The 13,863-nt window shown below is 40.5% G+C and overlaps 1 long non-coding RNA gene across 2 annotated transcripts in view; it reads left to right on the forward strand.

Moving 5' to 3' along the window:
* The first annotated feature begins 465 nt into the window (after window positions 1–465).
* LOC142803720 (uncharacterized) overlaps window positions 466–13,863 on the forward strand; it is a 147,607-nt gene continuing 134,209 nt past the window's right edge. For both annotated transcript variants that reach the window (XR_012894244.1, XR_012894243.1), the window contains exon 1: window positions 466–712. This is a non-coding gene — a long non-coding RNA (uncharacterized LOC142803720). The remainder of the gene's footprint in view (window positions 713–13,863) is intronic.

Below are 13,863 nucleotides of genomic sequence, written 5' to 3' on the forward strand. Positions count from 1 at the left end.
CCTGAAAAATTATCTGCACAATAGATAATGCTTGGTGTACGTATCAGGCGCTTCTTCTGAAACTAAGCTAATCAATCAAGGCGTGCCCCAGGGGTCTATTTTGGGCCCTTCATTATTTATTATTTATATTAATGATCATTCGATGCAATTAAATCAACTCACTGCGTGTTATACGCAGACGACACGACTATAACTGCAGATGAGGACTCTCTAACTGCTCTTACTTTACACTTGAATAACACACTTCTAGATATTACTAAAGGGTGCTACGAGAACCAACTTATTATTAACCCAGCCAAAACCAAGTTTATGATATTTAGGTCCGCTCAAAGGCCATTGCCTTTTCATCAACCCTTAACCCTAGGTCCTCACTCTATACCCACCTGTGATACTGTAATTTTTCTTGGTGTACATCTTGACTGCCATTTAAAGTTTAATATCCACACTGATCACCTCAGAAAGAAAACTGCATTCGGAATTCGAGCTATAATAAAAGCTCGTGAAGTTTTTCATATAAACGTACTTATGTCTCTGTATTTCGCCTTCATTCATTCCCATATCATGTATGGTATCGCTGCTTGGGGAAACACGTATGACTGTCATCTATCACCCATTCAGAACATACAAAATCAGGCGATCCGCATTATCACTAATAGCTCACGATACTCCAGTGCAGGCCATCTACTCCAAGACAACAAAATCCTACCTGTTCGTAAGTTATTTTTTTATAGCATAGCCGTTCTTCTGTTTCAATTGCGCAATGCACTGCTACCGTTTGAGTTCATTGATTCAGTTTTCTTACAAAACAACAATGTAACCAGATTTGCAATGAACCTTAACTTTTTGCTACCTGCGTCGCGCACAAATTATGGAAAAATGACCACTGCCTTTGCGGCTATTACTTTTTGGAATAACATGCCTCTTTCTGTTAAAACGATGCCCACATTGTCATCATTCAAAAAGTCGCTTAAAAGTTTTCTGTTAAATTATTAGCTGCCTGTATATGGGCTTTTTGGGGGCTTTGTGTTTTTGGTTATGCCATTTAGATCATTGCATTTCGATTGACAATGTCCACCACTGAACGAGATGTTTTTTTTTTTCGTTCTTTCTTTTTTCTTTCCTTATTTGCCTTGCTTTTTGTTGCCTGATGTGTCACTTAGCCTATAATAATTACTTATCACTCTATATTGTATAATTGATTTCCATTCACTCGTTGCTTGTTAACTTGATGTGATTTATTGATTGTTATAATGCATCGAGGGTCCCGTTACAGTTTTTAACTTTGGGACCCTCGTCTGTATATCAATATTACTGTACTACTTTTTTGAAATGAATAATAAACTGAAACTGAAACTGTAGCAGAACTGTATGACGAGTCGTCGTGCACATTGAAAACTGGCGTTTAATAAGAATTTCTGCGCCCGAATAAAAGCAACTGCCCTAAACAGTCGAATGCATAAAAAAATGAATATTTATTTTCTTTTCATCGTTGCACCTTTGTTTTTTTAGGAGCAACATCTCTCTGAAGTTGCAAAAATCTGAGGCTTCGGCCGCAGTTTTTGAGCCTCATATTCAGCCTCAGTGGCGGCTGTTCATTGCTCTTGAGGCACTGAAACCCTCACGCATTAAGTAAGGGATTGGCAAAACACCTCTAGTGCCTATTTATGTTGTATGCCATTTATCTAACTACAAGGCGTTCACGTAATTAGGCCTATTTATCGTCAGAGGACATGTAGATGCTGTCGCCGCCAGTGTGAGCGTTGGTGTGGTTGCCGGTATAAATTTACTCTCCAGGTACCATGCAGTCTGCGTGCAGTATACACGCTATGCGATGGAGACTTAACATGAGGGTACGCCATTGTGGCAAGTATAGGGAGCACGAGTGGGATACGCTGAGGCAGCTCAGGTGGTAAACAAATGCAATGTCTTTCTTCCTCTATTCTGTCCTGAAGTAGTCTCACTGCAGCGGAGGTCGTAGAGTGGGGCACGAGCTCACGGAAGCCAGAAAAAATGAAAAGTTTGTAAACTACTGATTAAGCAGCTCATCACGCCAGCTTTATAAATTCCTATGTTCACATCCATCAGGTGTTTATGCTGTGTGAGCGTGCAGGCGTCAATATTTTTAAACTGATCATTTGGTGGACGTTTACTGACAATGTTGCGTAGGTAAAATAACCATATTTTATGTGGTTGTTATGCAATATAAGCTTCACCTAAGCTCTCTTACGACCGAAGCATTCCTCCAGGCTTTGTTCCCCTCTTAAAATTTTTTTGCAGGCTGTATTTCACATCTTTAAAATTTAATCATTGAAATGTTTGCCAAAATCACCTTCTTTTAAACTCTTGCCTTCTACTTCATTCAAGATTGAGACAATCATTTAGCCATGAAGAATTTCTTGGTTTGGGAATACTTATTTCTGTAGACCATGCATCTGGAGGATCCTTGCTGTTCGCCCTCACCGGAGTTCTCGCCCGTCAACGAGCTCGTTAAACTCTGAGTATCCAGCATGAGGGGCCATTTTTTTATACTGATCTAGCATGTCGAGTAATTTTCTTCCTTCATTGTGGACAAAACTTGTTCCTCGAGTGCAGATTGGGAAGGAGCTCACAGAGGCTCCGTGCCTCTACATGCAGTTAAAAACAAATGCGTGGGAAGCCTAGAAGGCGCACACTAACTTCATTTGGTGGTACCTTGTCTAAAATCAGAAATGCTGCAGGAGGACATAATGAGCATTCCGAGCTCCAAACACACCGTGATTGGCTTGCCGAATAAAAGAGCTTGCGCAGCTTCTGAGTAGGAAAAAAGAACGCGCCGTAGATTTCGACATTTTGCACTCTGGAGACTTCGCCAACTCCTTTCCGGATTGTGAGCACGTCGAGACGTAATGCTGCCTCGTCATCTTCATCTAACCTAAAGCCCGCATATAAAGGCAACAGTCGAGCGAGGGTGGGCATGCAAAGCTTACGCTTTGAGTATGCCTTCACGAGGATTTTTTTCTAGCAGTACAAAACCTTTTTGCGCAGGTACTACTGCTTGCGTTCTTCTAACGACAATGTTTCCAAATTCTCAAAAACTTCATTTTCCCGCGTGGCTTGTTTTTTTTTTTTTACAACGGGAGGCTATACAGCACAGCAGTTGCAGAAAGTAAGTCAATTCATCACTCTTTTTGAGGTGATGGAAGGCGAAAAGAGGGATTGTCGAAAGTTTTCCGGTAGCTATATACTGTACTAGCAGTGTCCACTACAGTTGTTTTTTTTTTTTTGCAAACAATCTCTGAAAGATGCCTGTGTAATCTTGCAAAAATGGCTTTATCAGTTGGACGTTCCTTTCTCTTTTTGTTTGGCATGCAGAAAACTGAGTTGATTTGTTCTGCTGCGTCTTCCGCGTAGCACTTAGCTGGAGCATAAATTTGATAATGCGAACTGAGTAATGTTTTGAGTGCAGTATAAGGAAAGTGCCTCAAATGAGGCAGGTGAATGTACAGATCAAGAAACAGACGTGATCTACATGACTTGATTGATTGATTGATTGATTGATTGGTATGTGGGGTTTAACGTACCAAAACCACCATATGAATACGAGATACACCGCAGTGGAAGGCTCCGGAAATTTCGGCCACCTGGAGTTCTTTAACGTGCACCTAAATCTAATCAAACGGGCCTACAGCATTTCCGCCTCAATCGGAAACGCAGCCGCCGCAGCCAGGAATCGATCCTGCGACCTGAGGGTCAGCAGCCAAGTATCTGAGCCAATAGACCACCACGGCGGGGCTGACCTACACGACTAATGACTCTCTAGTGTAAAGTCATCATATAACGCTATAGTGACATCTTAAAAAAAACATAAATATGTGACATCATCATAATACCATCGTGATGTCAAATTATGGCGTCATGCCATGAGGACGTCATCACATGGAATTGTCGATTTGTCAATAGTGCGATGATCCCACGGGGTCTACAACACCACCTAATAGGCAGGAAGCTTCGTGCGAGGCGGAACCATTTAATAGAATGACAAATTTCAATGCGATTGGGTGCTTGTCTCTAAATCTGTGACTCGTTTTGTGGTTCAATAAAACTTGTTGCTAGGCGAGTTGGTTCCCATACCAACTGTGTCCCTGTCTTTATTTGCACACGCCAGTTCACCTTGAAAAGCTCGATATGTCTTGTAAAAAGTGTGGTCACTAATTATATAACCTAAGAGATTCCCAAGTCTGTAGAACGCCTTATTTTAAAAAAGTGACAGAGTTTTATATTCTGCCGAACTTTCGTATAGTTTGCGTTTTAGGCGGCCCAATTTCTCATCCATTCATATATCAGAGGCGGTATGCTCACACTCAAACTCAGCGCTCAGTACTGGCCCATAACATGACTAGCAATGCTCAAAGCTCCAAAATAATAGAATTAACAGCATTAGCCAACAAGAAACTCTAATAATTATGTTAATAGCAAAAAAAATGCTTTGCACCAATGGACTGCTAAAGAAAAAGCGTCATGGATTCGCTGTGCCCAATACTGCTGCCCTGATCGCCACTTTGTCTGCACTCGGTGGCGACATCTGAATTCTGTGCAGGCAGCGTGTATTTCGACAGCCGTAGCGAACGGAAAGTAAATTGAGTGAATCAAAATGATGCAGTGAGCACGTTGCACCCTGACTTTCCTAATCTCCCTAGCAAGATTGTTGTTGCGCCGGGGTATACCTGAATGTTTACCTCAAACATCATTATTGGTTTCGTAGAATGCAGCAGTGTAAACGCTTGTAACGGAATAACATTCTTAATCTTCTGCGAGAGACGTGCGAGCGCAATTGCTAAACACACGTTGGGACTGGAACACCTGGACTTACAGCCGCATTGTAGGCTTGCTGGACACTTTAAAATGTTTATTTCGATATAGACCTTTTAGATCGGTGTCAGCACAGCTATAGCTGCAGCACGTGTTGCTTTCCAAAAAACTTCCGCTTACTTAAAATTATCACTATCTAATGCTAAAGCAGAAGACTTGTTTTTTTTAGTGTTGCCGGAGTAAGTATAAACCCTTTTTTCGCTTTCTCGTGAAAGAAAGGACCTTAAAAATAGTTACTAACTCATGTAATCTTGTTCGTGGCTGAGAAGAAAGTATATTTTATTTATTTGGCCAGACAAAGAGAAGAAAAGTGTTGAAAATGAGCGAGCTACTCGCGAAAGCATTCGTTACCCATCATGCTCTTTGGCTACGCTGGCGCACAAAACCAGAACCCGTTCAGCATTTTTGCTTTGTAAACAGTGAAATGGTCTATATAGTGAGAACTTTACTTGACAAGGATCTTGCCTTTCAGTCAGTGTAGATATCGGAATGATGTCCTTTTCTGTTCTTTTGTATTCTTTTTGTTCACCAGGAGATACTGTTTCCTCCATAGCAATGGCAGTTTGCTTGCGTGCGCAAGTGGTTGGTTGGAGTCGACGTCATTCTGAGTCAGGAAATAACTAAAAAAACATAACTGTTGCGAAGGTACAATTTCACAATATTTAACTCAACGCACCAGTATGAGACGCATTGCACTTGACAGCCCTCATTTCAAGTATTGATGCTGTCTATTTTGAAGACGAAAAATTCCCGATGTTGCCATAACGCAGATTGGCGGCAGCGTAAAACGATTTGTAAGGTGGCATACCTCTGGCAAGGACTCGCCGGTGGTCACTTCACTGTTTCTCTCAGGAAGCTAACTGTGTGCTACGGTCAGTGATGTGTTATGGTATAACGAAAATGCAAATAAATTTAGGCAGCTACACTTCGAGGACACCGATCAGACTGTGGAGCGTATGGCGTCTTTCGCCAGTATAACGCATGCCAATATTTTGTCCCTCTTTCAGATATGTTCGTTCACGTCTTTTTATTAATCACTTTTAGCACTTTTCGTTATTTTTGGGGGTAATAGTATTGCGAACACCTATTAAAACTACACGGTATCGCATGACAGCGCTGTAAATGCGTTCACGCGCATGCCATTTGTTAGGATAATATTCGATCCGTTTTTTGTGGGCAGGGGTGAGAAGTGCAATCTACAAGATATCTGTGGCGCTGACCTATTTTTGATGCCTGCAAGCTACACCACAGATCATAGACAAGACAGGCTCGACCAAAAAAAAAACTTTCGTATTGTGTCTGGCCATAGTAGACAATGCCGATTCTGACGTTGTTTCAGCAATGCTTGGCACTGTGAACAGCGGCACCGTGGCATGTGCATCTTCATGGGGTACTTCAGCTTTGATTTTGTTGGCATGTGACTTTTTTTGCTTCTTCTTGTGATGGCTGTTCTTTCGTTATATATATACACACACATACACACACACACACATATGTATATATATATATATATATATATATATATATATATATATATATATATATATATATATATATATATATATATATATATATATATATATATATATATATATATATATATATATATATATATATATATATATATATATATATATATATATATATATATATATATATATATATATATATATAAAGATATTTCGCTGTGGAGATGCAGTTGATATGAAAATAAAAAAGAACATTGATGCTTCAATTGTTGTAACACCACCCAGTCCGAGTAAGAAGACAAAAAAGGTATGTAAGCGTCTCTTCCATACAAGGGCCCTCCGGGTACGCATCACTACAAAACTCAAACGCATTGTCTTGAGGCTGGAAAAATAAACGACCACATTCAGATTTTTCTATGCGCCACTATGGTTCCGTGACTACTCTGAGATAGCGAAAAATCTTTTTCTTGTGAATTCTGCAACGTGGTTGCTCTTTTTTTTTTAGTTTCGCTCGTGTAAAAGCAGAGAGCTTGCGTAGATGCATTGCTAGAGCTCTAGTAACCACTATGCCTACTACATGTTTTAGGCGCGCTGTAAAGAGATACCATAAAGTAATTCTCATCTTCGAATACCTGTTCAGGGCATTCGTTATGTAAAAACTTACATACACACATGCGCTTTCAGGTACACTTGATGTCTTTTAATTCACTCGAGGACAAGTAAGAAATGTGGCACAACGTATCCCGCCTTCCTGCATGTCTCAATACGTAATAAAATAATGACAACCAAACAGGTGCCAAGTAGGTCTCTTTTATTCAGAAACAAAGGAACTGAGAATCGGAGATAGGACCAGTAAGCATCTTCGGTCTATCCCTGCTGTAAGCCCATCAAACTACATACAACACCTGTAAAAAACCCAAAAACTACGCGATGCCGTTCGGCAGGCTTCACATTTTCGATTTGTTATCCACCTCATATAACCATTTCGTAACAGGCAGGTTGTCGCGTATATATTGTGACATTGACGCATCTATAGAAGTGACGTTTGTCGTTGTCCAAGTGTGGCTACCCGTCTTCCATCACGCCGCTTTTCACTGCCAGCTTCCAAGGCAGGAACTGTGGAATCAACTCGAGCCTTTCTCGCGTCAATTCCGTGCTTGATGCTAACCCATCATAATTGCAGTTAGTGGTGTTCAAGAGTATACTTTTGTAAATGAAAATGAGAGAGTAGGCTTGTAACAAAGACAGAATCACACATAAAATACACCATTATACTACTTAAAATGACTTTAAATAACAATGTTATTCATGATGGACACGGAATATTTCCAAGAATTTTCAAATCGCTGCGCTTCGTGTCATTCGAACCAAAACACAAAGTGGAGTGGAACCACTATCACCTCATCCCCTGCAGTGTATTAAGTGTTGGAGTTATGGGCACACATTGAAAGGATGCAGGTCAGTACCTAGATGCAGAATTTGTGGTGAGACGCACAACTCAAACGACTGTAAAAGTATTGAAGAAAAGTGCTGTCTTTGCCATGAAGCACACTGCGCTGATAAGCCAAACTTCTCAGCCTAGGCACGTGAAATCCAAATCCTTGAAATTGTAGACAGAAGGCGATGCTCCCGAAAGGATGCCATTGCTGAAATCCAAGCCCGAACTCAAGGGTATGCAGGAGCAGCTGCCCGCCATAACATATAAATGGAAGCATCCTTTTCCCTATCAGTTGCGGACATGATCGAGAAGGCTGTGGATAAGACTATGCAACGCCTTGCTACCACCCTATGTGAGTCGCTGTCGCACATTGTGAATAACCAAATCGCACAAGTCTATGGAGCACAGATAGATATAAGTACGACTGTAAAAAATACTGAGTCTGCACACACGACAAGTGAGGCAGAATCTGAGATAACTCTACCGGATGCACAGTCTACAGAGCCCTCTGGAGAAGGCGTTCAGAGGCAAAGCGAGGGTGCACAGGAAGCTTCCCAGGACACACAAGATATGGACATGGATCTCAAATGCCTAAAGCGTTCTAGATCCCCTGTATCGAAAAAACCTGGCTCGCCGAAACATGTAAAAAGCAAGAAATACCAGAAAGACAACCTTTCGAAAACCGATTTTCTAAAAGAAAGTATTTTAGATAAGGTAATTGCCGAAACCATTTTAACGAAATCATAGGGTCTCTTAAAATTATACATTGGAATTTCCGATCTTTTCACTCAGCCATAACAGATCTGTTATACCTGTCTTCCAAATTCGATCCAGCTATTATTGCATTACAAGAAACTTGGCTATCCACACATCATTTATTTCACCTACCCAACTTCCAAACCTTTCGTCTAGACCGTCCATCTAAAGGTGGAGGTTTAGCTTTCTTTATAAACAATAAAATTAATTTAAAAGTAAAAAACTCATACAAATGTATGTCTTCTGAATGCGAAATTTTCGCGTTAGATATTACCTTGCCAGGATACTTGCCTTTCTCGCTAATAAACGCCTACTTTCCTGTAGGCGTTCAAGACACGAGATTGTTAGATATGGCTGCTAATTCAGGCTGTAAAGAATAAATTATAGTTGGCGACTTCAACTCTCACCATACCTGTAGGGGTTTTAGAACAGATCAGTGTGGACAACGGTTGTGGGACTGGTCGCTAGACAACAACTTATTGCGCCTTAACGCTAGAACTCCCAAATTTATTCGAGGTCATTCACGCTCCGCCTTAGATTTAAGCTTTGTAAGCTCGGTCATTGCTAGTACATCGTGGACAGCCCTTGATTGCGCCTCCAACAGTGACCACTTTCCAATAATGTTCGAGATCGCTTGCCCCGTCAAACCATCATGCTTCCATGCCCGGACCTATATAAATTATGCAAAAATTTCAACACGACCTAAAAACTGCTTTAGACGCTCCTTCTGAGGATGGAGGTGATACTAAAGCTATAAAATTAAGCGCAGTAATCAAAAGGGCATACAAAAACGCTGAATTTGCTGTTAAATTGGCGAGGAGAGTACCCTATAGCCGCTGGTGGAATTCCAACTGTTCACGAGATCATAGACGAAAACAGGCAGCTTGGAAGAAGCTAATACATAATCAGTCCCCTAAGAACTGGTCAGATTATAAATGTCTTGCCGCTGTATTTAAACACACGGTAGCCCAAGCTAAAGAAGAATATGATAAAAGACATTTCGATTTTCTCTCGAAATCTAAAAATAAGAAAGCTTTATTTCAATATATGCGATCTCGCAAAATCCTGCCGTCTACAGGAAATACTGATTATGAAAAACTATCAATGGAAGAAACGAAGAACTCTTTAGAGTCAATCGGCAGAGGTCTAGAAATTAGATTTTCTTCGACTATGGCTTTCAACTGGCAAAAGTCTAGCATAAGCACTGACTTCGAAAACGTAACGCTGTCTGAAGCATCAAAAGTCATTCGAGATCTACCATCGTCTGCTCCTGGTCCAAATGGAATCACAGTTCCTATGATTAAAATTTTATTCAAGCTATCCCCCGGCTACGTCCTCAATCTTATAAGCTACTCTTTAAAGAATGCCTGGATACCGTATGACAGGAAAATAGCTAAGGTAATCCCAATAATAAAAAAGCAAGGATTGGGTTTTACCATAGCAAATATCAGACCCATCTCGCTAACTTCGAACATGATGAAACTCATAGAGAGGCTTCTAAAGGGCCGAATAAACTCCTGGATGACGAATAAGGTCATATTAAAGCCAAATCAAATTGGTTTTCGTTGTGAATGCTCAATTTGGTGCGCCCATGCGGATTTAGAGAGTCGAATACATCTTGCTCGTAAAAGGAAACAGTACGCCGCATTAGTAACTCTCGACATAGCTAAAGCGTACAACAGTGTCGAGCACTCTATTCTACTCACCAGCTTGCAGAGTCTAAAGTTTCCCCAGTATATTACTGAGTGGATAGCAGAATTCCTAAAATCAAGGGAATTGTGTTGCGTGAAGGATGGCTGTTGTTCGCACAAATTCAAACAGAAACGTGGTGTTCCCCAAGGGTCCGTCCTATCTCCAGCATTATTCAATATACTGATGAGCTCTATTCCAATTGTTCAGGATGTCAGTGTCTACATTTATGCAGATGATATCGCGTTCTTCGCTGCAGAGAGTGACATTTACTCACTACATCAAAAACTGCAAAGATATATTAATACACTAGAAATTTGGTTGCAATCAATTTCATTGTCATTGAACATCGGTAAAAGTGCGCTCTTGGTGTTTCCTATAGAAGATACAGTTTCAATTTCTGTATTATATAATCGGGAACTTATTCCACACGTATATTCAGTCAAGTACTTAGGAATGATTTATAATGAAAAGCTAAATTGGAGCCCACACATTGAATATACAACAGCAAAAGCACAACGGGCGTTAGGTTTATTACGCAGGTTACGCAACAGAAAATACCGGCTGCGCAGACACACGATGTTAATGATATACAAAATGTATGTGCAACCAATATTGGAATTTGGGTGTGTATTATTCTCGGTGGCTGCTGGTTATAAAATTAAACCGCTAGTAATGTTGGAGCGAGAAGCCCTGCGAATATGCCTGTGACTTTCCAGGTTCGTGGCGAATAATGTATTGTATCAAGAAGCGCGATTGCCAACACTCCTTTGTCAATTCCGCATTCTAACGGTTCAAACCTTCTTAAAGTTCTACAGTTTACCGACGTGAAGATCAGAGTACGCATTTATCAGCGACCCTGACTCTTTCTTTTTTGCACATTGGCCTCGATTTCATACCCCTCAGATAATTTTCGTTAAAAAGAAACTGGATTGCATAAATGTAGACATTAGCACAGTAATTGAAACTAATTCCTCAACCATCAACATTAGAATAGAGTACGATAAAATCTTCCCCCCACAAGCCAAGTTGCAATCTCTTAGATTTTTGACCACTACATTAAACGATTACTTGGTACACGCAGAAAGAAAAAATGTAATAGCTACAGATGCTTCTGTCAACAATGAAAAGGCAGGCGTAGGAATTGCGTCTGATTTCCTCGGCTGGTCTTTTTCAGTAAGGCTTCCAGATTTCACTCCTATATTTGAAGCCGAGCTAGTAGCTATTATTTTAGCTCTTCGTAAAATTCCTACGACCGAGATCAGTGCAATGATCATAACAGACTCACTTTCGGTGTGTGCAGCTCTGACAACCTCTGAACAATCTCGTGCTCTAGCAGCGTTCCACACATTAGCACAGCCGCATTTAAAACTCCTCAAATTAGTGTGGGTCCCAGGTCACTGCGGATTACAATGAAATGAATTGGCAGATGCTTTGGCCCCAGCATCACTCGATGGACCAATAATTTCACTACTTCCCGAGTTAGAATATTTATCAGGGGTTAGATATCAGAAATTCGCTATTTTTACAGAGAGTTTAGAAAATATCACACACTGGACAGATTACCAGCACCTCAAATTTCCATAAAAAGCCCAGTGGAGTCCGTCAAAAAAACTTGAAATTATAATCTCCAGATTCCGGTGCAGTGTCCCCCCATTAAATTTTTATTTACATAGAGCTGGTCTGAAACTTTCTCCCCTTTGTCCGTTTCGCAAAGAATCAGAAACTATTGAACATTATTTTGGCTCATGTCGTAACTATGCATTAATTAGGAAACGACTTTTAGATATTCCGTTTGCGAAGCTAGGTTTAAGTTTAACCACAGAAAATGTTCTAAATTTTGGTACCTCTGTTTTGGAAAATTGCCACAGAGATGCATTCGATGCAGTGTGTAATTCTATTCAAGACTCTAAACGTTTTGCAACATAAAGCCCACGTTAACAGGTTCTCAAAAAAAAAAAAAACCGGGTCGAAAAGTATTTTTGAAGTCTGGATAAATCTGTGACATACCAAATTAATCGGGTTTGGCAAAACCAGCTGTCTGGTCGGCTCCCAAAATCAAGTTATAGCTATTACTGTCTACTTTCTTGTTGATTATTTTTTCTCACTATCTAAGTTTTTGGTTTCTTTCTTTTTTTTAACATACTGTCTTCACTATACAACTACTCCCCCCCCCCCCCCCCTTTTTTTTTCGTTGTAAGCAATAATGCTTTTATCGTCCGTATGAGACTATATGTTCTCTTGGCCAATCCCCCAGAGTGGGTACGAGCCATAGATTAGAGAATACAAACAAACAATAAAAAAGGCAGCCACCAAGGAATCAAAGAAAACTGCTCAGCTCTGTTTTTATGTCAGGCTTGGCATGACTAGTCCGAAGCTTTTTTTTTTTACTTTGTGCAGTAGAGATGAAAAGGAAACCAGCAAGGTTCAAAAAAGGCGTAGAACTACACAGTGCTCACTTCGAAGTGCTCAAGGCCCCACAAGTGACACCCGAAAAACTGTTGCTCGATATATATGTCCAGCAGTACAACTGCTGTCAATGGAATTATAACAACTTTCACTAGAATGCGTCAGTAACGAAGGGCTGCTTGTGATACACATTTTGGGTCGCATGAGTGCCAAAGGAGCGTAACAGTTTTGGATCTCATTCTCCTAAAGTTTTGGATGGATATGAACATAACTAACAGAAGACACTGACCATGATAAAAGAAACCAAAAGCACTACGTTTCCGGCACAGTACGGGAGCCTTCTTCAAAGAGCGGGCACAGCGAACAAGAATGAACGCAATACATTTCCCAACGACTGACTCGAAATGTAATCCTCTGTTTAGCATGTCCAGCATTAATACCTCTTGAGAAATACTAAGTTATTTCTAGAGGCATGACGGTTTCTATAGAAATAAACGCTTCCAGTAACCGGTGGCGCGTCTAATCGTTTAGGCTTAGAGACGACTGATAACCGAGCTTCCAAAACGAAATGGCCTCTCTGGTCGTTTTCATGCCACGAATGGCATTAAAGAAACCCAAGAAGGGGCGGCAGTTTCACAACTTGTTCGCTTTCGACATACCTCGCAAGAACATTTCCGATTTTTTTGCTAAATGGCAGCCCGTAATTCTAAATATTGAGCTCTTTAAACGACGGAAATGAGGTGCTCTAGTGGAGATTGCGTATACTCCCTGAATTTTTTGTTTAAAAGTTTATAAAATTGTCGTAAAATACTCACCTAATGAATAGAGCTCGTCTGTTTTCTGACTACATCACTGGTAACCATGAAGGTAGCCTTTGTGCAATTAGGCAAATGTGATAGGATTCATTTAAGCAGAATGCACCCTACAACTTCGCGGCCATGACGTAAGTCCCATTTCTTCATAACAGTTCTGTAAATATTCTGTCATGTGCAGAAAACCCGAATGCAGTGTATGACGGGCGAGTCAGCGCAATAGTAGCACAAGCATATTCTGTACATTTTAACATTGTTCTTTCATGAGCAAAAAGGTTTTTGTGTGTCATAAGTGGAAACGAATTCATACTTAACTTGTTATCTGAAATGCTTGACTGTAATTGTATGAAGCCGAATAATAATTTGACATCCTGTCGAATGCGTGACACCCATGTCAATTAGACTGATGCAAAAATTCGGCAGATACCACGTGCCTGAGCAT

The sequence above is a fragment of the Rhipicephalus microplus genome, chromosome 1 (genome assembly GCF_043290135.1).
Source record: "Rhipicephalus microplus isolate Deutch F79 chromosome 1, USDA_Rmic, whole genome shotgun sequence".
NCBI lineage: Eukaryota > Metazoa > Arthropoda > Arachnida > Ixodida > Ixodidae > Rhipicephalus > Rhipicephalus microplus.